Source organism: Arvicola amphibius, chromosome 7 (genome assembly GCF_903992535.2).
Source record: "Arvicola amphibius chromosome 7, mArvAmp1.2, whole genome shotgun sequence".
NCBI lineage: Eukaryota > Metazoa > Chordata > Mammalia > Rodentia > Cricetidae > Arvicola > Arvicola amphibius.
In genome coordinates, this window is record NC_052053.1 from 36,024,522 (window position 1) to 36,050,321 (window position 25,800).

The 25,800-nt window shown below is 39.2% G+C and overlaps 1 protein-coding gene across 9 annotated transcripts in view; it reads left to right on the forward strand.

Moving 5' to 3' along the window:
* Gtdc1 (glycosyltransferase like domain containing 1) overlaps positions 1-25,800 on the forward strand; it is a 357,538-nt gene that overhangs the window by 305,540 nt on the left and 26,198 nt on the right. The gene's annotated exons all lie outside the window — the stretch shown is intronic.

The window sequence follows — 25,800 nt, forward strand, 5'->3', positions numbered from 1 at the left end:
AGACAAGTGCTGTACCAAGTGAACTAGCCCCATCCATTTCATTTTTTTATCATTTAAAAATATTTTATAATGTATAAACAATGGTACAGCATTGATACAATTATTCTTTGATTGTATTTATTTTAAATAATATAAAATAATATTATAAAACTAATGTGAAAGAAAAATAAACACAAAAATAAACAAACATAACCATTTTTGAAGTTGCTATTGATATAAAATCATATATCAAATTTCTGAGAAGTAAATATATTTGAAATATTTGAAAGTAACAACTGCACCTCTTTTTCATTAGTCTTTTTATAGTCCTGTAATTGTCCTTCATATTCTGATTGTGGCAATTCTAGCTTTAGATTTCCTGATTCTTTTTTGAAAATAGTTACATATGATTTTGTTGATATGTCTTCAACCCATAAAATGTGTAAATACCTGAGGTCATGGATTAAGTAACACTCATATTTACATTCTTAATATTAAGAAAACACAATATTTCAAAGATTCTAAGGCATCATTAACTTGTGAAATAAAATATAACTTAAAATCTTGCCATGACGTTTGTCAATAATCAAGCATCAAACAGGATGATCCAGGCTGCAGACATATTTAAAGTTTAATCTCAATTTTAGAAATTTGTAAGTCCCTTTTAATAATAGTACCTGCCTATAAGGTGAAAAAGACAAGGTCTCCTGAGTAAATTGGGAGTGTGGAAGTAATGGAAAAAGGTAGAAGGGGAGAGGGGAGGAAGGGAGAGGAATGGAGAAAAGTGTATAGCTCGATTAAAAACAATAAAAACAACACAAAAAAAGAAAAAGCAAAAATAAAATAATTTTTTTTAAAAAAAAAAACAACAGTACCAGCCAATTCTTTCCAACTCATTCAGAAGGTAAAGAAGATTGGCTATTCATTGAGCCTCTCTTAGAGCCAGGCCTTCCAAGTGCTGCATAGTCAACTGTGCTGGCTGCTGTAATTGGAATGAAGTTCAGTCTGGACATTTAAAATCTCCTTGCTCTCTGCCAGTCTAAAATAGGGTATTCATTCATAGGAATCGTCAGAAAGCGAGAAAAGTCTGTCGTTTTAAAGGATTTCATATAGGAAATATATATGAAATGGTATATAGGCGGCTGCCAGGAACTCAGTGATGGAAGGAGCCAGCAGCCCTCGAAATGAGGCAGAGACAGGAGGCCTTCATATATTTCCAACATTGTTCTGTTTGCTAAAATGCAGCCCTGCCTAAGCCCTGGAGAATACATCTCTCTCTCATTTCCAACTTCTGAGGGTGGGGCACTCACTCCTCTCATGTCAGTCACTGTCTTACTGTCACATTGTCACACATACACCTGCTCTCTTAATGCTAGAGCTTGCAATCCAGATTTCTATTTTGAATTTATAATCCTTAGATTATTATGTAATTACAGAACCATATACATTCTTTGCTTGCTTTCCCCTCTTGCACTTTACACCCTCTCTTATCCTTAGACATTCTTAAAAGTTGCTTTCTCTGAGGCACTATAGGTGGCAAACTCATTTCTAAATGTTGCTTTTTCTGGGTTGTTCGTTAAGGGAATTTAGCCACATGTAATGGTCTAAGATAAGACTCTATCTCCTCAGACATTTACAAGTTAATTCATCTGGCTTTGCCTCTGTGGCCACTTTGAAGATTTGTGTCTTTTTCTTTGTTATTCATTGTTACTCTGATACATCCTGGAGCAGACCAACTGCAGGCTTTCCTTCCTTGCTTCCTCCTTCCTTCCTTCTGAAGCACGAATAATAAAAACTCAGAGACAGATATTGGGTTTGACCTGAAAACCAGAAAAGCAAAGCAGCCAGCCACTGGTTCTTACCTTAACCTCAGTCTGAAAATGATGATCCTGCCTCCAGGAATCTCAGACTGAAACTGAGACTGAGAGCTGTCTCTTTCTCTCTTATAATCCTCTCTAGTTCTGCAATTAAGGGCGTGCACCACTACTCTCTGGTTTCTATGGCAAGCTAGTGTGGCTGCTGAGATTAAAGGTGTGTGTCATTGCTGCCTGGTCTGTGAGGTTTGCCAGTGTGGCTGTTTTACTTTTCTGACCTTCAGACAAGGTTTATGTATTAAAATGTAAATGAAATGCCACTACAGCCTTCCCACCTTTCTTTCTTGCTTCTCCCTCCCTCCCCCGTCCCTTTCTGTCTCACACCGTGTTTGTGTCTGTATCAGTCAAGGAAATCATTTATAGAGCATCTTCAGAAGCTGCCTCTGTCTCATTCTGCCTTCCCCCGAAAGACTCTGGATCTTGCTCCTTTTCTTTGCCTCATGATCCTTGACCTTTCTCCTCCACATCTTTCTGTTGTGCCTTCTGGGTTTGTTCTTCCAGCTTTGCTATTGATTATGCCCTTTAACTAGTTTCGATTACTTTTATTTCTTCAGCTTGTTTTACTTCTGCTTTAACACTGTTCAGTTATTTTTAATAATTCTTTAGTTGTTGTATATTTATTTTCTTTTTCTTCAAATATTGGCCAAATATGCTTTTGGGTTTCGTATTTGATAATCCAAGTATCAGAAGTTTGTGGGTCTGCTCTCACTTTCTCACTTGGCACCTGGTGTGATTTCTATATTTTCCCTTGTGTTTTTTATTGTAATGCTTTGTTTTTATTAGTTTTAATTATGTATGAAGATGTGTGTCTGTTTGTGACTATGGGTGCATGAGTACAAGTGCTCATGAAGGCCAGAGATGAGATTCCCCTGGAGCTGGAGTACAGACGGTTGTGAGCTGCTGAATGTGGATCCTGGTAACTGAGCTCAGGTTCTCAGGAAGAGCAACCAGTGCTCTTAACTGTTGATCTGTCTCTCTAGCCCCACCTCTGCTTTTGATGTTTGCTGACATGGATATCCTGAGTCCTACCTGAGGTGTATACGGATTTCTCAGAGGGAACATGATTCACCTAAGGTTCTTTGTTAGTTTGGCCACTCGGTGGTCTGTTATAAAACACTGGTCTGATATAAGACAGTGGTCTGATATGAGACTATCTCACTAAGCTCTGGCGTCCATTCTTCCAGCATTGCCCCATGCACTCCGTTCCTTCCATCTATCTACACACATATTGACAACAAGTAGGTCTTACTAGTAGATGCTTTAGACAGAGACAGATAGAGATTACAAGATCTATTGAGGAGATCCAGACCTTGTGACACAAGCCTGTAATCCCAGCTAATCAAAGAGCTAAGAATGGATGAAAGTAGAAAAGATCATATTAAGTGAGGTAACCCAGACCTCGAAAGACGAATATCACACGTTCTCTCTCATCAGAGGTTCTTAGCTCCCAGTCCTCTGATGTGAGTACATACCCTGGAGTCACTGCCCAAAGCAGGAAAGTAAACAGGGTTCATTGCTGGGGTAGGGAGGGAAATCAATGCAGGGGAAACAGCAGGATATAAGTGATCAAGTAAATGGGGAAAAGTGGGGTTAACTATGCTATGGCTTAGTGGTCGAATGATTGCCCAGAATGAGCAAGGTTCTAAGTTCAAGCCCAGTACCTCTAACACAATTTCCTGCCCCAAAGTGAAAACATTGAGACTGAGTAAGAGATGATTATAGAACATTAAATGAATGCATAGTAAGAAAAATAAAATATCTCAGTCAGACTTGGACTGGGAAAGGTAACCCAGTACATATGTCCTTAGTAAGGTAAGAGTCAAAGCAAGACACATTTATTTTTATACTGCAGTGACTTGCGAAGTATGTCCTTTAGAGCCATATTCTGGAAATACTTCCTTTTCAGTGAGCTTGTTTTTGTAATTTACCATAAGTACATGTTAAATGAACTGTAGTGCTAACTGCAAAGAACCCCAAAAGCGTTCCGCATCTCAGTGGTTTACACATTCAACACAGATTAACAAGAAGTCATTGTAATGTCCATACAGACTGTATGTCTGGACTGCCTTGTTTGAATCCAGGTCTGCCCCACATAGCAATGGGTGAAATGCTTACCCCTCCTAAGCTTGTTTCTTCTATAATGTAAGAGAACCTCTGTAGCTGTTGTAAAGATGATGGTTTCCATTATGCTCGTGAGGTTCTTGAGCATATAAGTGCTGTATAAGTTTCTGCTGTCATCGTAAGCCTGCACTTCTCTATAATCTTGAGAGCAGTATGGAGATGATTTATTCTCAGATGATATTTGAACACATATTCTCATGCTTGGTTCTTAGTGATGGCCTTCCAGTGTTTGTGCCTACATAGTTAATTCTCATTTGCCTACAGACTGCACACTTTCCCCCAGTGTTGTCTGTAGGGCTCCTTGGCTTGCTGGTGCACTATGTAGGCCATGCTGGCTCTGTTCAGCATTTTTTTTTTTTACATCTCAGAGGTTGCATGATTTGGTTCATCTCTAATATCCTTGAGCCTCATAAAGCAGCAAACTTGCTGTCAGACCTCTCTGACCCAGGCTGTTTATTTTCCTCAACCGTTGCCTTGCCATGCTGACCACAGGGGTCTCTGCAAAGCAGTTGCTGCCATGAGTTCTAGTATCAAAGGATGAGTACTTTTTCATTTCTTCATCAGTGTTTATCTGATGTGTTTATCAGTGTTCAATGAATATCTAAGAGCATCTCCATTTATACAACCTGCATCCCCAGCCAAGAAACTATTTTGATGTGTATCCTTTGTGGCCTAGGTGGTAAGAACACTGTTAAAGAAACTGTAGTTTGTATTGCTTTCCAAACGTGTTTTTAAACCTCGGTGTCGGAAATCAAGACTTAACTGTCTTTTCTTTGTATGTCTATTAAATAAGGTCAGAGGCTGTAGAATGTCCTTACTGCTATTTCTGGCGGTCAAAGTAGATTGGAAAACGACAGAGTACCAGTTGGGGTAGAGCTAAAACACATTGATTAATACTTCCTTTTTTCATTATTTATTTTGTATTTTTTTGCTAATAATGCTTTTTATATGTATTTTTAATTAAAAATTTTTCATATATTTGAGTTGAGAGAGGGAAAGGAGCATGATAAATACTTCTAATACCTTTCTATATGTGTGTCAGTATGGCTTCTCTTTTGTTATCTACTTCAGAGAACACAAGTTTATTTCAGTACAAAATAAATGAAAACCCAAAAGAAGAAACAACTACTTATACCCAGAAAAGCCAGTCAATGCTTTATGGGGGGAGGCATTAAAAAAAAAGGCTTTCCATATACATATGATTCCTAGTTCCTGAGTCACTCATGTTGCAAGGAAAGTGAACTGATCTAAATGTGAACCTGTATTCAAGAAGCTCAGAAAAACTCATTCTGATTTGTGATGCTGAATTCAAGTTCAAATCTGTAAACTCTCCTCATCCACATTGGCATGTTAACTGGCGTTGTCATTGTGTTGGTCTTATATAGTTGGCCATATTGTTGAGATTTCAGGAGGATAACTTTCGTATTGTATAGAGAAGGGACTATCTAGAAGCAGAGGCCTGGTGCTCCGGCCCTTACAATCTCCCTACCTACTCTACAGCAATGTTCTCTAAGCCTTAAGTATAGGGGTATATCAGTTAGGGCTGGGTGAATCGTTCTCTGCATTTTGAATAGTTGTAGATTTGTGTAATGGTCTTGATCTACAGCAAAAAAAAAAAAAAGAAGCTTCTTTGATGAAGAATAAAAGCAATATTTATCTGTAAATATCAGGATAAGTATTTAGAATTCAGTTAGAGAATATAATGTCTTGGGAAAGTGGCAGTAGTAGGTTTTCCTCTAAGCTCCATAGCTTCGTGAGCTACAGGTATAGTACCCAACTTGAATGCCTTCCTGTAGAGCAGTCCTTGAGTCCAATTAGATGGCTGTTGGTTACTCACAGCATATACATCCACTATTGCACCTTTAGGAATATCTTGTCTTTCTGGTCATTGTTATAATTTGGAGGCTTCACATCTGGTATGACTATTGATTGCTTTTCTCCCTTGGCAGCTTACATGGCACCTTCAGATAATATAAATGCTAGTCTTTAGGCAGGAGGATTCCAGACCAATTTTTTCCAAGTCCTAAGTATATAGTATCTTCAGCAATAAGGTCTTACCTACAAGTTCAGGAAGGCAACCAAGGTCAAAAGCAATAGTCCACATTGTTTTGGAAATCTCTTGGACTCCCTGACTAACATCTGGAAGAGAGGTTTCCCATGCCTGGTACTGGGCATTTTGTTATTCTGTGGTACTTAGGAGGGGCTCTATAACCCCAAGTGTTATAACCCCAATATGACTTCATTCTGTATACATATATGTGCATGTGCACACACACACACACAATATTATTAAGGAAAGATAAAATTTCCCTATCACCTTTTTCAAACATCCTTAGGGTTATTCATCCCTTCTTCTGTATTTCCCTCACACTCCCCATCCTTGTTAAAAATGTTCTGATGGTTTTTCCCCATTTGTCCTCTCATTTCACTTAGGTCTCCTATCCCCTCTCTGTGGTTCCCTCCCCTTCCAAAATTCCTTCTCACCTTCATGGCTTTTGTGTGACTCCACATTGTATACTAATATATACTAATATCTATCTAAAGACTGACAACTGGGATTCACAAGTAAGAGCTACCTCTCTGTCTTTCTGGGTCAGGATTTAACTCATCTCAGTATAATATTTTCTAGGCCCATCCATTTGCCTACAAATGTCATTATTTTATTTTTCTTTACAGCTCAACAATGCCATTGTATGTATAAACCACATTTTCTTTATTCATTCTTTGCTGACTGTCACAGGACCCAACCCCAAATGAAAGCCACAAGCAATTAATGAGTGCTGAAAGAGGATTCAGTCTTCTTGAGAGATAGAACCCCAGTAGGCTATCTACTCACAAGTGATCAGCCACACACATACGGGCAGCACTAAATGGATTCAACCAGTTGTATTTATGTATGCATATATGTGTAACAATAATAATTAAAAAAGAGGTCATGAATTTGAGAGAAGGTGAGGGGATTGCAGGAGTTTGTGTAAGAATATAGAAATAATGAAAATATAATACTCATAAAATTCTAAACTTTTTAATATAAATTGAAAAATATCAAACAAAACTAATAATATCATACAAAAAGATGCAGGGCCTGGAGCTGCACCTGAGCTGCAGTGAACTTATAGAAACTTGGAACCCACTCAGACCAAGCCTGCCGAACCGGAAGTTGTGCAAAATGGTGAGCCTGGTATGAATGCCACCCTCACTTGGAACACTACCCTCGAGCAGTTGCAAACTGGGGAAAGGGTTGTCAGGCTCTCTCTGTTACACTTTTACACATTCTTATCACCCCTGGCTTGAGCTTTGATGTCATACACAGTTCTTACCTTCCTGTGGACTCTTCACATTCTAGATCTTTCCTCTCAGTGTGTCCCCTATAACCACCTAAACATACTTTCTCCTTGAGGTCTCCTCCAGGGCACTCATCCCAAAAGAACAGAAAATGCATCTTTAGATTAAATTGCACAACAGTGTTAGTTCTTGCTAATACTTTCATATTATTCCTCAGAGATTTTTATAGTCAAAAGATTTCTTTCTTAGCTCATTTCACAAAATGAATCTCCAAAGGGGAATTTTCACTTACTGTCTAATTCCATTGCATCTTGGTTAGGGCAAAGCTACTGTGAACACAGTACCCCTCTACTACAAGAACAAGGACATGTGGGAAGTTTCACCTTAAGGAATATCTGGCTTTGTGTGCCTAACAGATGAGGTGTGGTAGATGGCAAGGGTTTCCTTCTGATCTGGAGAGCATAGCGCAAGTCTGAGGTCTTGAAGGTGGACTCTTCCGCCCCATTGATTGTGCTTGTATATTAGGACCTTGCTCAAAGTGTGTCTGAGAGAAGGTACCTAGTTCTCCTTTACCAAATGAGTCCCTGAATTTAGACAAGGACATACTTGTTGCAAGGCTAAAATAAGGTACAAGATTCTGTTGCTGTTCTCAACTATTGGATTCTCAAGCAAAAGGAATGAAAGTTAAATGGAGTTTATAACTAAGCTGATATGTTCTGTTCTCAGTCATAAGGTGGTCTGCCTAGCATCCTTCTGAAGAACAGTTAATACTCAACTAAAGTACTCAGCCAGAGCCACTTACTATTTAGTGTTTTTTTTCCTCATTTTTTTATTAAAGATTTCCATCTCCTCCCCTCCTCCTCCCCCTTCCCTCCCCTCCCTTCAACCCATACCCCCACTCCCTCCCACTCCAGGCCAAAGAGCCATCAGGGTTCCCTTCACTATGTTAAGTCCAAGGTCCTCCCAACTCCCCCTAAGTCCAGGAAGGTGAGCAACCAAACTGACAAGGCTCACAGTGAGCCCGTCCATGCTGTAGAGTCCAAGCCCATCGCCGTTGTCCCTTGTTTCTCAGTCCTCCTCCACCATCAGCCACATTCAGAGAGTCCAGTTTGGTCGCCTGTTCCATCAGTCCCATTCCAACTGGACTTGGTGGTCTCCCGTTAGTTCTGTCCCACCATCTCAATGGGTGAACGCACCCCTCACGGTCCTAACTTCCTTGCTCATGGTCTCCCTCCTTTTGCTCCTCATCAGGACCTTGGGAGCTCAGTCCGGTGCTCCAAAGTGGGGCTCTGTCATTTTCTCCATCCAACGCCAGGTGAAGGTTCTATGGTGATATGCAAGATATTCGTGAGTATGCAATACGATCTGGACATTTCTGGCACCCTCTCCTCAGCTGCCCAAGGAACTAGCTGGGGGCATCTTCCTGGACGCCTGGGAACCCTTCTAGAGTCAAGTCCCTGCCAACCCTAGAATGGCTCCCTTAATTAAGATATATAATTCCTGGTTCCCATATCCACCCTTCCTATATCCCAACCATCCTATTCCCCCAAGCTCTCCCCATCCTCGACTTCACACTTATCTCTCCCCATCCCCCCCATCCCACCACACCCCCAAGTTCCCATTTTTTGTCCGGCAATCTTGTCTACTACCAATATCCAGGAGGATAACTATATGTTTTTCTTTGGATTCACCTTCTTATTTAGCTTCTCTAGGATCACGAATGATAGTCTCGATGTCCTTTATTTATGGCTAGAAACCAATTATGAGTGAGTACATCCCATGTTCATCTTTTTGGGCCTGGGTTACCTCACTCAGGATGGTGTTTTCTATTTCCATCCATTTGCATGCAAAATTCAAGATGTCATTGTTTTTTTACCGCCGAGTAGTACTCTAATATGTATATATTCCACACTTTCTTCATCCATTCTTCCACTGAAGGGCATCTAGGTTGTTTTCAGGTTCTGGCTATTACAAATAATGCTGCTATAAATATAATTGAACAAATGCTTTTGTAATATGATTGGGCATCTCTTGGGTATATTCCCAAGAGTGGGATTGCTGGGTCCTGGGGTAGGTTGATCCCGAATTTCCTGAGAAACCGCCACACTGCTTTCCAAAGTGGTTGCACAAGTTTGCATTCCCACCAGCAATGGATGAGTGTACCCCTTACTCCACAACCTCTCCAGCAAAGGCTATCATTGGTGTTTTTGATTTTAGCCAATCTGACAGGTGTAAGATGGTATCTCAACATTGTTTTGATTTGCATTTTCCTGATTGCTAAGGAGGTTGAGCATGCCCTTAAGTGTCTTTTGGCCATTCGAACTTCTTCTGTTGAGAATTCTCTGTTCAGTTCAGTGCCCCATTTTTTAATTGGGTTAATTAGCATTTTAAAGTCTAGTCTCTTGAGTTCCTTATATATTTTGGAGATCAGACCTTTGTCTGTTGCGGAGTTGGTGAAGATCTTTTCCCAGTCAGTAGGCTGCCTTTGTGTCTTAGTGACAGTGTCCTTTGTTTTACAGAAGCTGCTCAGCTTCAGGAGGTCCCATTTATTCAATGTTGCCCTTAATGTCTGTGCTGCTGGGGCTATACATAGGAAGTGGTCTCCTGTGCCCAAATGTTGTAGAGTACTTCCCACTTTCTCCTCTAACAGGTTCAGTGTGTTCAGACTGATATTGAGGTCTTTAATCCATTTGGACTTGAGTTTTGTGCATGGTGATAGATATGGATCTACTTTCATTCTTCTACAGGTTGACATCCAGTTATGCCAGCACCATTTGTTGAAGATGCTTTCTTTCTTCCATTGTGTACTTTTAGCTCCTTTATTGAAAATCATGTGTTCATAGGTTTGTGGGTTAAGATCTGGGTTAAGATTCCATTGGTCGACTTCTCTGTTTTTATGCCAGTACCAAGCTGTTTTCAATACTGTAGCTCTGTAATAGAGTTTGAAGTCAGGGATGGTAATGCCTCCAGAAGTTCCTTTATTGTATAAGATTGTTTTGGCTATCCTGGGTTTCTTGTCCTTCCATATAAAGTTGATTATTGTCCTCTCAAGATCTGTGAAGAATTTTGATGGGATCTTTAAGGGGATTGCATTAAATCTATAGATTGCCTTTGGTACAATTGCCATTTTTACTATGTTGATCCTCCCAATCCAAGAGCAAGGGAGATCTTTCCATTTTCTGGTATCCTCTTCAATTTCTTTCTTCAAAGACTTAAAGTTCTTGTCAAATAGATCTTTCACTTACTTGGTTAGAGTTACCCCAAGATATTTTATGATTTTTGTGGCTATCGTGAAAGGTGACGCTTCTCTGATTTCTTTCTCTGCTTCCTTATCCTTTGTATATAGGAGGGCAACTGATTTTTTGGAGTAGATCTTGTATCCGGCCACGATACTAAAGGAGTTTATCAGCTGTAGGAGTTCTTAGGTGGAGTTTTTCGGGTCGCTTATGTACACTATCATATCATCTGCAAATAACGAAAGTTTAAGTTCTTCCTTTCCAATTCGAATCCCCTTGATCCCCTTGGGTTGTCTTATTGCCATTGCTAGAACTTCAAGCACTATATTGAAGAGATAAGGAGAGAGTGGACAGCCTTATCGTGTTCCTGAATTTAGTGGGATGGCCTTCAGTTTCTCTCCATTTAATTTGATGTTAGCTGTCAGCTTGTTGTAAATAGCCTTTATTGTATTTAGGAATGACCCTTGTATCCCTGATCTTTCCAAGACCTTTATCATAAAGGGGTGTTTAATTTTGTCAAGTGCTTTTTCAGCATCTAATGAGATGATCATATGGTTTTTATCCTTCAGTTTATTTATATGATGGCTTATATTGATAGATTTTAGTATGTTGAATCAGCCCTGCATCTCTGGTATGAAACCTACTTGATCATAGTGGATAATTTTTCTAATGTGTTCTTGGATTCTGTTTGCCAGTATTTTATTGAGAATTTTTGCATCAATTTTCATGAGTGAGATTGGCCTGTAATTCTCTTTCTTGGTTGAGTCTTTGTGTGGTTTAGGTATCAGGGTAATTGTAGCTTCATAAAAGGAATTTGGCAATGACTGTTCTGTTTCTATATTATGAAATACATTAAGGAGTATAGGTATTAGGTCTTCTTGGAAGTTCTGGTAGAATTCTGCATTAAAACCATCTGGTCCTGGGCTTTTTTTGATAGGGAGGTTTCTGATAACAGTTTCTAATTCTTCGCGACTAACAGGACTATTTAGAATGTTCACCTGGTCCTGGTTTAACTTTGGTATATGGTACTTATCTAAAAAAAGTGTCCATTTCTTTTACATTTTCCAATTTTGTGGCATACAGGCTTTTGTAGTAAGATCTAATGATTCTCTGAATTTCCTCTGTGTCTGTGGTTATGTCCCCCTTTTCATTTCTAATCTTATTAATTTGTTTGTTCTCTCTCTGCTGTTTGATTAGTTTGGCTAGGGGTTTGTCAATCTTGTTGATTTTCTCCAAGAACCAGCTTTTTGTTTCATTGATTCTTTGGATTGTTTTCTGTGTTTCTGTTTTGTTGATTTCTGCCCTCAGTTTGATAATTTCCAGTCTTCTACTCCTCCTAGGTGAGTCTGCTTCTTTCTTTTCTAGAGCTTTCATTTGTGCTGTTAAGTCTCCAATGTGTGCTTTTTTTTAAGTGGGCACTTAGTGCTATGAATTTTCCTCTTAGCACTGCTTTCATAGTGTCCCATAGGTTTGAGTATGTTGTTTCTTTATTTTCATTAAATTCAAGGAAGACTTTAATTTCTTTCTTTATTTCTTCCTTGACCCAGGTGTGGTTCAGTAGTTGACTGTTCAGTTTCCATGAGTTTGTAGGCTTTCTGGGGGTAGCATTGTTGTTGAATTCTAATTTTAATCCATGGTGATCCAATAGGATGCAGGTGGATATTAATATGTTTTTGTAACTGTGGAAGTTTGCTTTGTTACTGAGTATGTGGTCAATTTTCGAAAAGGTTCCATGAGCCACAGAGAAGAAGGTATATTCTTTCCTATTTGGGTGGAGTGTTCTATCGATGTCTGTTAAGTCCATTTGGTTCATTACCTCCATTAAGTCTCTTAATTCTCTGTTAGGTTTCTGTCGGATTGACCTGTCCATTGCTGAGAGAGGAGTGTTGAAGTCTCCCACTATCAGTGTGTTTGGTTTGATTGCTGCCTTGAGTTCTAGTAATGTTTCTTTTACATAAGTGGGTGCTTTTATATTAGGAGCATAGATATTCAGGATTGAGACTTCATTCTGATGGATTTGTCCTGTAATGAGTATAAAGTGTCCCTTTCCATCTCTTCTGATTGATTTCAGTTTGAAGTCAACTTTGTTAGAAATTAGTATGGCCATACCAGCTTGTTTCTTAGGTCCATTTGCTTGATAAACCTTTTCCCAACCCTTTACTCTGAGTAGATGTCTGTCTTTGTGGTTGAGGTGTGTTTCTTGTAAACAGCAGAATGTTGGATCCTGTTTTCGTATCCAATCTCTTAGCCTGTGCCTTTTTATAGGTGAATTGAGTCCATTGATATTAAGTGATATTAATGACCAGTGGTTGTTAACTCCGGTTGTCATTTTTTATTTGGTAGTAGAGATTGTGTGTTTCCTTTCTTTGAGATGTGCTGGTGAAGGGTCGCAAGATGTCTGAGTTATTTTGGGCAATGCTGGACTCCTTTGTTTGTGAATTTCCTTCAATTACTTTCTGTAAGGCTGGATTTGTGGGTACATATTGTTTAAATTTGTTTTTATTTTGGAATATTTTGTTTTCTCCATTTATAGTGAATGAAAGCTTGGCTGGGTATAGTAATCTGGGCTTGCATCCATGGTCTCTTAGTTTCTGCAAAACATCTATCCAGGACCTTCTGGCTTTCATGGTTTCTATAGATAAGTAAGGTGTTAGTCTGATAGGTTTACCTTTATAAGTTACTTGACCATTTTCCTTTGCAGCTCTTAATATTCTTTCTTTATTCTGTATGTTTTGTGTTTTGATTATAATATGGCGAGGGGATGATTTTTTTTGATCCAGTCTATTTGGTGTTCTGTAAGCTTCTTGAACCTTAATATGAATATCTTTCTTTAGGTTTGGGAAGTTTTCTTCTATAATTTTATTAAATATATTTTCTGGACCATTGAGCTGTAATTCTTCTCCTTCTTCTACATCTATTATTCTTAGGTTTGGTCTTTTTATTGTGTTCCAGATTTCCTGAATGTTTTGTGAGGAGAATTTGTTGGATTGGCTGTTTTCTTTGATCAGTGCGTTTATTTTCTCTATGGTATCTTCAGAATCTGAGATTCTTTCTTCTATCTCTTGTATTCTGTTGGTTATGCTTGTTTCTGTAGTCTCTGTTTGTTTACATAGATTTTCCATATTCAGCTGGCCCTCGGTTTGTGTTTTCTTCCTTGCCTCCATTTCAGTTTTCAAGTCTTGCACTGTTTCCATTATCTGTTTGATTGTTTTTTTTTCTTGGTTTCCTAGGATATCGTTTATGGATTTACTCAATTCTTCAAACTTTTTGTTATTGTTCTTGTCCATTTCTTTAAGGGAGTTTTTCACCTCCTGTTTAAGGGCCTCTATTACTTTCATAAAGTCAGTTTTTTCTACTTCTCCTTGATCAGTGTGTTCAAGTCCTCCTGTTGTAAGTTCGTTGGGTTCTGGTGCTTTCATGTTGTTTTTCAAATTGTTGGAGGAATTCTTGCATTGGCGCTTGCCCATTTCTTCCTCTGAATAATCCCCTTTGGGTCTTCTTTTAGAAATTCAATTCACCCTAATGAATTCAATTCACTCACCCCAATGAATGATGGATCTTCTGGTAGACAGTCAGGTCTCCTTGCTGGCCAAGCAGCTAGCTGACAAAGGGCCTACCTTGCTGCAGGCAGGCTATTGAAACAGGGGACCTCCCACCAGCCTGCGTGCACTCAATTCCGGGTCCCGGCACCCAGACAGGCTGCACTGTGGGATTTTGTGGCCCTGAAGATGGGAGGATGAAGGGGGGGAGGGGTCTGGATGCAAGCTGGAAAGGGACAGGAAGAGAGAGGCAGTATCCGGGGAGAATAACCTTTGCAGGAAGTGTAGGAAGTGTGGGGGAGTTGGGGAATGTCGGTGGTCCCTCTCCGGGCGGCTGCAGCGGTTCAGGCACTCACTCACCCCAATGAATGATGGATCTTCTGGTAGACAGTCAGGTCTCCTTGCTGGCCAAGCAGCTCGCTGACAAAGGGCCTACCTTGCACTATTTAGTGTTTTATAAATAATAGGAATGCAATAATTTCATCTAAATGGTTAAAACTATACTTAATAATTCCAAAATGTGAGATCTACTAACAAATACCTAGCCTTTAACATCAAACATTATCAATGATTGTGAAGAGTATAAAAATGTGAAACAAAACTGCACTGAATTCTTAAGAAGCTCAGTACCAGAAGAGAAAAATAAATCTTCAGTTCTACTCCACCAGTTTATATCCTGTCCAGATATGTATCATATATTTTTTAACTAAAGTAGTAACTTTCCATAAAGTTAGTTTCCATTTGGTTCAAAATCTTGTGACAAATTTACCACATAAAAAGTATGCTACAGATTCCATTTTTTTTTTTAAAAGAAAACTATTTCCAGAGGCTAACAAGATGTTTCTGCAGATCAAAAGGATGCCACCCAGCATAGTTGACTTGATTTTTGTCCCTAGGATCCACATGGTGAAAGGAGAGAAGTGACTCCTGCAGGCTAATATATGACCCTCACATGGCAGGCGCCACCCACAAACACACACAAACAAGTAAATGTGGTGGTTTGTAAGAAAATGGCCCCCACAGGGTGTGGGAGGTATGACTTTGTTGCAGTAGGTATGGCCTTGCTGGAGGAAGTGTGTCACTATGGGGCTGGCCTTTGAGGTCTCATATATGCTCAAGCTACTGCCTAGTTAGCCAGACCACTTCCTGTTGCCTACAAGATGTAGGACTCTCAGCTACTTCTCCAGGACCATGTCTTGTCTGCACGCCTCTATATCCCACCATGATGATAGTGAGCTGAACCTCTGAACTATAAGCAAGCCACCCCAGTTAAATGTTTTCCTTTATAAGAGTTTTCCTGGTCACGGAGTCTTTTCACAGCAGTAGAAACCCTAACTAAGACAGTAAGTAAATGTAATTTTTAAATGCAAAGATATGAAATTTCAGTGTAAACCAGAAGAAAACAGTTTCTAAAACTCTTTTAAAAGATTTGTGTTTATTTTATGTGTATGAGTGCTTGCCTTTTTGTATGTATGTATGTATGTATGCTTGGAGTTCTTAAAGGAAACGGATAGTGTATTATATAGCCATGGAAGGTTTGATGGAGTCTGAATAGTACCCAGAAAGGAATTACACAGGTGACTAAAAATATTTCCAGAGGCTAACAAGATGGCTCTGCAGATCAAAAGCTTGTCACTCAGCATAGTTGACTCTCTATTTAAGAAAAAAAAAAAAAAAGCATGGCCCTTTATATTGTTTGGTAGACTAGTCTTCTTAAGCTTTTAAAAATATATATACAGGAGAGTATAGCTATCATTCATCCATCCATTTTAAACCCTATTTTAAGTTCCTGACAACACATGGCATTTAGGAACTTTGCTCATATGTGGAGCTTCCAGACCTTTGTAAGAGCATTGCATACAGATAAATATCAGGCAGTAGGAAAGGACACAGTTGTGAAATCTTCTGTAGTAATCCTTGCCAGTGCAGGAGTCAGAGTGAGATGGAATTTCTCATGATTAAAGCAAGTACCAATAAAGTCAGAGTCAGCGAAAGAAGCAGTGAGCAAGGACAGAGAAAAGGGAAATTCTGTTCCAGACACAGACGTGAGACAGAAGAACACAGGGCAGAATGAGGAGAGACAGTGTGGATGGAATGAGAGCCATAGAAATGCTTGAATACTTGATGGACCAACTTAATTTCAACTTAAGTAGATTCTAGTCCATAGACATCTTAGAGAAGAGTATTGTATTGAAGAGAATGATGTAATATAGCCAGGTTTTGGAAAGAGCTTGGAAGAGTGAGTGTCTGAAGCTCTGGGGTGACCTTGAAGTACAGAGGATAACAGTTACTATAAAGGATGGAGATGAGCAAGGAGACTTTAGATTTCCTGAAAAAGAAAAGATAGTCTAATTATCAATACACTGGTCAGTAAGGCATATTAGTTATCAATTTTCTTATGACCCAGAGAATATTGTGAGTGGTGACATGCTGACTGTAGAGGCAAGTTTGATCATTAGTGTTGTATGATGGGTTTTAAGGTATCTTTTTTAAATGTGTAACTGTACTTGGGGAAGCCAATGAAGGTTCTGCAGAGAATCTGGTTCTACAAGTACTAAAACACTTACTCCAGTAGGGAAGGGGTAAAAAGATTAAATTTACAGAAAGTTAATCTAGACTTAGAGTCAATTCAGTCTAATAACTTTCTTAATGAAGTGCAAACCACTGTTCTAGACAGTGGATAATAACATAATAGTAATATAGCCATGACCTCTGCTCTTAGGAACTCACAATATGGGAGGGAGTAGGTATAACCTTGCAAGAAGGTAAATACCAAAGGTAAAGGAGTGTGGTGCAGGTGTGGAGCTCTGCAGTCACACACTGGCGGAGGAGAAGGGAATGCATGAGCTGGGAGAGAGAACTTTGAGAACTATCAGAAATGGATGTCACTTTCAGTATTGCTTAAAACACTTAGAAACTGTAAATATGAGAATTAATCTAATAAAAAGTTAAAACGTAATCGTTTTAAAAATATGATATGTATTTATCTGCTAGTGTGGATAGACATTTAGTGAAAATCCAAGGTGTAGAATAGTGAACATTAATCTCATAAAATGAGAAAGCTGGAATTTAAATATCTTTATTAAATCCATGAGTATTTTTGAGTATGTACAGGAAGAGGTCTGAAGCTAAGTCACCAAACAGCTGCTCTTTCAAACAGGTGTTAGTAACTCTGAGCAGTGGGACCAGGATAGGGAAGCATGCATCCCTGAAGTATTTCCATTTTTATAAGGGGTATACACTTCTTTTAGTGAGAATGTAATTATAGATGTTCGTGCAGATGTAAAAATAATAGGCTCTCCTTCTGATGACTTGTGTCATATCCGCTCATTTCACATTCTAGGACTTTAAGCCTCACTTGTATTCCTTAGTCTACATTCTTCCTGCTCATTCTGGATAAATTCACTTGTCCCCTGGATTACTAATTCTGTCTCCTAAACCTCTGTCCTTATGGAGTCCATATAGTAACCCTTTAGGTCATTTGTTTGTCCCTGTTATTGTGTATTTTCAGTGCAATCGTCTTTATTGATAATTACTTGATACTTACTATATATGCACTGTCTGTAAGCTCCCCGGGAGCTAGGGTAAGACAGGAAATCATCTTACTTCTATTCAAGAGGGGAAAACAATTCTAAATAACAATCTAAGAATTCCTAGACTAGATCCTGCGAGAAGTATCTAAGTGGAAGAGACAGACACTATGGTATTAGTTCTTAGTATTACAGCCAGTTGCAAACATATTCCCTGCATGCAGTTTAGAGTGAAGTAATGTTTAAATCAAAAAAAAAATCTAATTGATTGGTCACTATGATTGAGGGGGAGAAAAGACAAGACTTAGTAACAAACTGGGGAGATGAAAATTGGATTCTCTAAACATCTAAGGAAGAAGATAGAACAGTTCTGTCATTGAGTAGAACAGTGTGGGATGATGACTGCTGAAGTAAAAGCTCATAGTGGGGAAGACCCATGCAGCTTGTGGCCTTCCAGTTCATTGAGGATGTGTGTCTTTGGACTTCCTGACCAGAGTTGTAGAGACAGTGCTCACTGGCACATCATAAAAAGTATTTGTGTAACATACAGGAAATAATAGAAAGTCTGGGACAGTCAAGCTTCTAGCAAGGGGAACCTTTCTAGGAAATCATGGAATACCTAATGGGAAAAATACTGAGAATCGCCTAGTCAGATGGAAAGAGCAGGAAGATGTAACACAGACAACGGTGTTAGGCTGAAGTGACCATGGGATCTGGAAATCAAGCCAGGGGTCTTTGCATGGGCAGAGGTATCTGATCAGAGACCACATAGCAAGCAGGAGAGACCCACTAGGAAGCAGTCTCATCCAGAAAAAGGGCCCAGGAAAGTTAGGAGGTCAAGAGAGGGTCAAAAGTGGGGTGCAGCTGCCACTGTGAGATGACACGACCTGGGAAGAGTCACCCAGGAAAAGTACATTGCAGAAAGCTCTCATGCTAATAAGAAAAAGTCATTTCAAAGCCAGTAAACCCTGTGGTGCAGAGACAGGATCACAGGCCAAAACTGAAGTGAAAACACATTTCTAACAGGTACTGCTAGCCAGGATTTTCTATGACAGAACTCCCTCCTTGCAAAGAAAAATAAGTATATCAGTATGCAAATTGCATAAAACTCTGATGTCTGTGCATCTCTATTTCAGTTCTTAATTTGATTGTTTCTGATGGCAAATTCCAGTCTGTTACTAGAAATCTCATGTAGCCCAAGTCTTTGCCCTCCATTTCCTAGCCTCAAGCCGGGACACTAATTGTATATACTCTACAAGTGGTCATGTGGTCTTTCCCCTGACATTCATCAAGACCATGCTTCTATATATAAGTACCATGTAGCTCAGAAGTGTCTTACGGCCATCCCTAGTACTATCTCTTAGAGCTATATGCTGAGACTGTCTCTCTGTCTCTCCACTACCCTCTTATCGTGCCTCTTTCCCAGGTGCTAACCTGGACTCTCAGCTCTGTTCATAATGTTTTGCTATTGCCAGAAGTAGAGTAACACAGAGTGCTATGCACATTGGTGTGTCTTACATGCTGTCTGCTGTAGACCCCAGCTTTACAAAGGAGAACTCTACTATGGAGGTTGGCAGCATTTCTCCTGCTGCATGCCCCCTTGAAGCAGTGAACATGAAACACCTTAGCATCTGGGTATGAATGCCTCTGGGTAGAAAGTACAGGGGAAATAAATTGATTAAAAATTTTAAAGATATCTATATGAAAGGGCAAAGTATAACAATTGCTGTCAAGGGTGTGTAGAAAGAGGTCTGCTGAACACTGTCAGTCGGGTGCATATTACAGAAGCGATATGCAAGATGTTAGCCTTAAAAACACATATACACTTAGCATTTTACAGACTGAGCAGGTTGTACTTCTGTATTTATTAATATATTTGTAAAAATGATTAATGATAAAAAGAGGCCATGAATTTGAAAGAGAGCAAGTAAGGGTATATGGAAAGGTTCTAAGGGTGAAAGCAGGGGGGGGGGGGAAGGTTACAATTAGACTCTCAAGCAATAAAAGAAATAATATAAAAATAGCAACAACAAACAAATAAAAACATTGCCAGGCATGGTAACATACTTGTAATCCCTGCCCTTGGTAGACTAAGACAAGACAATCAGGACTTTGAGGCTAGTCTAGAATACACAGTTCAAATGTGCTATGACAAGACCCTGTCTTAAACAGAACCACAAAATTAAAACCAGAACTCCCTGTGATCCATTTGCCATACTAGTTGTCTGTCTAAAAAGAAAGACCAGTATGTCAAAGGCACATGTTCCCTCTTCTCATTACAGTACTGTTCACAACTGATAGTGTGTGGAGTGCCTTGTGTCTACAAACTCATAAATACATGAGGAAAACGAGGTACATATATACAGTAGAATATTCTTCAGCCAGAAAAAAAAGAAAGAAATGTTGTCATTTGTATCTGAATGGATGAAACTGGAGATTTTGTTGTCAAACCGGGAACAAAAAAATGAGTATCAAGTGATCTCTTATGTGGAGTATAAAAAAGTTGATCTCAGAAACTGTGAGGGATGATAGTTAACAGAAGCCGATTTGCAAATCCATCTCTCTGCACTGCCTTCTCTGAAAGCAGGTTTGAAGGACAGAATGCCGTATAACTACCCTCCAATTACCAATGTGGAAGGGCTTTAAAAAATAAAAGGGGGATAATACTGAGAAAACATTTTTTTCTTTAATAACTTCTTTATTGACTCTTTGGTAGTTGCACTTCATGCACCCCCTTCCATTCACCTCCTTGTCCTTCACCCCCCCACCCGCATCCTCCTCTCATCCCTGCTGCGCCCCCCCCCCACATAAGGAAATGAATCAAAGTAAACAACCAAATGAACCAAGGCAAAACAAACAAAAAGTCCCACAACAAAAACGAAACACAATCCAAAACAGAAAAATCCCTTTGCTTCTTTTTTCCAGCTTCTCCAACACTTCCTCATTTGTCCTGGTGGCACTGGAGTCTTCGGTGTGCCCTATAGAGTACCTCTTTATCCCATCAGTTTTACTGTCAAATGTTCATTGCAGCAAGTCATGGGTCTGGTTCAAGACCTCTGGTTTCTGGGACACCATCACCTCTGGATCCTAACCTGAACTCTGGGATGTCCTATGGCTGTCACAAGTCTTGGAGATCTTGCGGGTGTCCTTCCACAGGACCAGTCTCTTCAGCAGCTCCAGCCGGTCCTACATGGCTTAGATGCTAGGGTGGGTCACCCCAAGGCCCAGCTATGGGCCTGCATAGTAACCAAACTGGTCAGTTCAGGCCCTAGGTGAGTGGGTGGAGCTGCTCCCTTATTCACATAATTGTTGCTGGAAGGTTTTCTTAGTAAAAGAAAGACAAATGAGATGGGGATGTGAAGAGGAGGGAGGAGAGAGAGAAATTGAGATTTCAGAAGCAAAAGAGAACAAGGGAAGTGAAATGAAGAAATTGGTTATTAGTGAAGATAAATCGTCCTTGAGCAAAAGCTGCGCACTGCCTGTTAATGTCGGACAGAGCAAGTGAAAAGTACGTCTTAGAAATCAGATCAGATCAGTTGGTGATGACAAACAGCTTAGTTGGGAAATAGAAGCCTGTGTTTGAGTAAGAAGCACATTGCAGAATTTCGAAGTGTGAGATGTTTTAAGGTCTTAGTTGGTTGCTTAATTAGTTGTTTTGTTGGTTGATTTGTTTTTATTGGAGAGATTGTCTTGTTTTGTTGAAACAGGATCACAGTATTTAACCCAAGCCTGCCTCAAACTTGAGATTCTTCTGCCTTAACATCCCAAGTGCTAAAATTACAGGCTCACATCCTGTGAGATAGTGTTTGTAATGAGATAGAGGTAGGTTAGCAAATCCTCAGGAAGGTCAAGATGCTTGAAATGACCTCATTGAAGAATTGTGATTATATATTGCTTCTCCATATTTATTGTCTGCCCCAACAGTAGCAGAAGCTAAGGAACGCCTGTGGCTTAATGATCTGAAAATGAAACTATGGGCTGAAGGTACAAGCTTCCTTCTTCCACTCAGTACGTGCAGGAAGAAAGAGACACAAAAACCAGGATGAGCAGAAGAAAAGTATGATTCTGTAGAGATAGTATGTAGGTTCTGGTGTGACATTCCTGTGTGGTCTCTGATGCTGGAACGGTTATATTTGATGGTCATTTGGTTGAGACATTCAAGTAAGATTATGATTATGTGCTTAGGTGGGGCATTTGTAGAGCGGCTGACTGTGCGCCACAGATGGTACTCAGTAAACTAGGTTATGCTGCAGTAGTGAACACTTCCACACCCCCATAGGATTTAGTTGCTTTGAGAAAAGAATCGCTTTTCACCTCCGTATGCCGCTACATATGGGACAAGTCTCCATGTGACCACCTGAACCTGCTTATCTTAGCACAACATCTCTGCAGAATTTACTAAGCTATCTGGAACTGCTCTCAGATATGTTTATCTGAAGGTGATGTATGCCAGTCAGCTTGCAGTCCTTTGGCTGGAACTAGTCCTCACCCCCAGCAAGGGAGTAAATAAGGAATCTATGTCCCCAGAAATAGAGACCTGGGTATTAATGAACACAAATAACATCTCCCGTTGCTCAACTCTGAACTTGGTACCCATTGAACAAAGCAGGCATCATCTGACCTTCCCACAGAACTCTGGATGCAGAGTAATATGCTTCTGGAAAGAGCGAGTTTCCCCAAGCCAGGCAGGAGCTAGATCAAAGACTGCTCAATATATACACACTTATGTGGGAAAATCAGAAATGGTAACAGTATAAGTGACAAGTATGGAGAACTTAGAATTCCTCAATAAATATTTACTGAATGAGTGCTAAGTGAGGAATAAGAAGAAATTTAGCTCTCTGAAATGAAACAGGAAAGGCAACAGAGAGAGACAGATATAGGAAGAAAAAAACACATGGAAACAGTTTATGCTTTTCAAATGTTCTGAATAATATTTGGGAATAAAAGCTGTTCTTGCCGTATCTTCAGCTTCCAGGAAGCCTGAAATATTTCCCTGCTGGTCTCTTCTACTGTAGTGGGGGTTTGGAGGAATGAATTCCCTGCCAGACTGTTCTATCCTTACCTACGCACTAGGATGGGTATGAGCAGGAAGACTGAACCCTGCCACCTTGACTGAAATGTCTTGTTTATTAAAACAAGTTTGCTTGACTGGCATTTGTCAAATAAAGAGTCGTGGGAAAACAAATGGGAACATCTGGGTACTGAAAGTTTCAAGCCCATGAACATAGAGTTGTGGTATACTATTAGGAGTCGGTCCTTCATGTTCAAAATCATTTACATAAGCAAAGCTTATTAAAAACAAAATGGAAAACAAGCCAAAACAAACCTAACAATTTAGAGATGAACCTCATAATAATATTGGCATCTATTTGTCCTGCACAGGCAAATTGTAAAACTCATGCTTCTCTAAAACTCTTGGTACTCTTGAGTACCAAGAGTTGGCTATTGAATACTTAGTACTGGGTGTTTTTCCATGTCCAGAAACATAAAACATTATTTTTAATGATTGCTAAGAATTGTATCATATGTATCAAAAATATATTTTATTGTTACCATTTTAGATTTTTACAAAGTTGCCATTATAAGTACTGCTGTTATGAATACATTGTAGTAGAATTTCTGTATATGTCTTTTTAGGCTGAATTTCATAAATTATCATTATTAAAGGAAAAGTGGTGCACACATTAAGGCTTATGGTGACTATTGGCAAATTGCCCTCTAAAGACTATATTACCCATTTCCTACCAGAAACGAGAGAATGGGAATGTGGATCTGGAGACAAGTTCCTTGTGAAAAGCGCGTGTCTTGTTGATGGCAGGTGTGTCGTCATCAGACATTTCACTGTCCATGTGATGCTTTCTGCTACAGCCCATGGAGGGCAGCTTCACATTTAGACTGATTTGAGCGTGATTTAAGACATAGTAGCATGTTCTGCTAAATTGGTTCACTAGTACCAGAGGCAGTGCTTGCCCCATTGGATATCTAGTGTCCTTCCAGGACACCGTAGTTGCCTCTGCTCTCCATTCATTACTTTAAAGTAATGACAAACAGTTTCCTATTTAGCCAGAAAGAGAAATTAAAAAAACATTTACAGATAAAATGATTGTCTGAGTTAGGGTGATGACCATGTCCAAACACCATGACCAAAAAGCAAGTTAGGGAGAAAAGGATTTATTTGGCCTACACATTGATATCTCTGTTTATAATCAGATGAAGTCAGGACAGAAATTCAAACAGGACAAAAACCTGGAGCCAGGAACTGATGCAGAGGCCACAGAAGGATGCTGCTTACTGGCTTGCTCAACCTGCTTTCTTATAAGAACCCAGGACCTGGTACCACCTACAATGGGCAGAGCCCTCCACTATCGATCACCAGTTAAGAAAATCCCTTACAGGACAACCTGGTCTTCTAGAGTCTCCCTCCTATTGGATGATTTTAGCTTATTTCAAATTGACATAAAACTATATAGTGTACTGAATATATTGAGCTTTGAGGAACATAAATCGGATAATTGAGACTATAACAATAGTATAGTCTACTAATGTATAAAATAAAATACTGTAAAGCATGTGTGCTGAAGGATACCTTGAGAATTGTTGTTCTTTTCCTTTCCTCATATTTCAGGAAGCAGTTTTGTCTCAAGCTCACCTTTCCAGTACTCTTGACACCAGAGTGGTGCCCCCTTCAGCCAACTGGCCTGCCTCTACCACCTGCTGTCTGGCATTCTGTCTAAGAGGACCGCAGAACAAGACTGAAATTGCTGACATCACTAGAAATCTCTTACCCACCTGTAGAAACCTGCTTGCTGCTCATGATCTCTAGTGACCACTGTGTGTGTGTGTGTGTGTGTGTGTGTGTGTGTGTGTGCTTGTGCACATATACACACATGCATGCATGTGATGATGGTGGTGGTTTTTTTGGTATTTGTTTTCAAAACTACCCAGGACTTAGAATTGTTAGGTCCTACTTCCCATAATGATTACATCTCAGTGTTTACCCTGTGTGTCTGCTTTCACTAGTACCACCAAGTGAAGAAGTACTACAATCATGCAAAGTTCTCACCAGTTAACGTCTAACAGGCTGTTCCCAAAAATTAATGGAGAGCTCCCCCATGTCATGATACATTTTATAATAACTTGAATATAAATTTTTCCTGTTTGTGAGGGATAACTTTTAACAAGTAAATGTCCACTTTATGTTCAGCTGTATTTATGACTGAAACAAAATCAAACAGGATTCACACCAGTCTGTTTTCTGTCCTTGTACAAAATGATTATTGAATATTAAAAGTTTTGTCTACCTACAAAAGATCTAAAGTTTGTGGTAGGTTGCAATGCATTTGTTTCATATAAAAGCAATGAAAATGTTTGTTCATAAATCCTACTGCCTTTTAAATACTTGAAGTTTTGGGAACTACACTCTTTACCCAGTTAAGTCTCATCTCACCTACAAACTGCACCTCTTTTTATGTTTCCATGAATGTGCCCACCCCTACTCCAACCCCCCACACACACACACATGAGACAATATTTAGAATACATGATATACCAGGGATCTGTAGCCAGATTTTTGAACGTCAAATGAAAAATTTAGAGAACTGAGTGGCTAGATTTCCCTACAGTGTTACTCTCTCTTTACACTGTATTATGTTATATTGTTTCCATCCTTTTCATCTAAGTATCTCCAAGAGAATCAGACTAAAAGAGCATTTCACAGATAAGGTGGCAGTTATTTGATTGATATGGTTGAAGACTGAATATGGTATATTCTTTCCTCTCAAACTGTTTGGAGTCTTTGTTCTTGCCCACAGCGGTAGTATATATGAAAACTATCCAAACACTTCCCAATGGTACATGTATATAATACACATCATCTTAAAAAGCAATGAACATTTTGCCATTGCATCCTTTATTATTTGAAGTAAATCAAACTGAGAGATGTAGCACTTAAAACAAATTGTTTGAGAACTCTAATTTTATAAGATCTTACAGTTTCATAAGATTATAAATGCTGTTTTAAAATGTTAATTAGAAGATGCATTTGTTTTAATTCATGATACTGAAAATATTGACTAAATTGTGAATTAACACATTAAGGGGTACAGATGTCATTTTTCATGAGGTTTCCCGAATGATGTAATTTTCATATTTCATATAGCAGTTTAATAATTTTACAGATTTATTTTATATAATTAGTAAATGAGAAATTCAGTTGCTAGTATATAGCTATTTT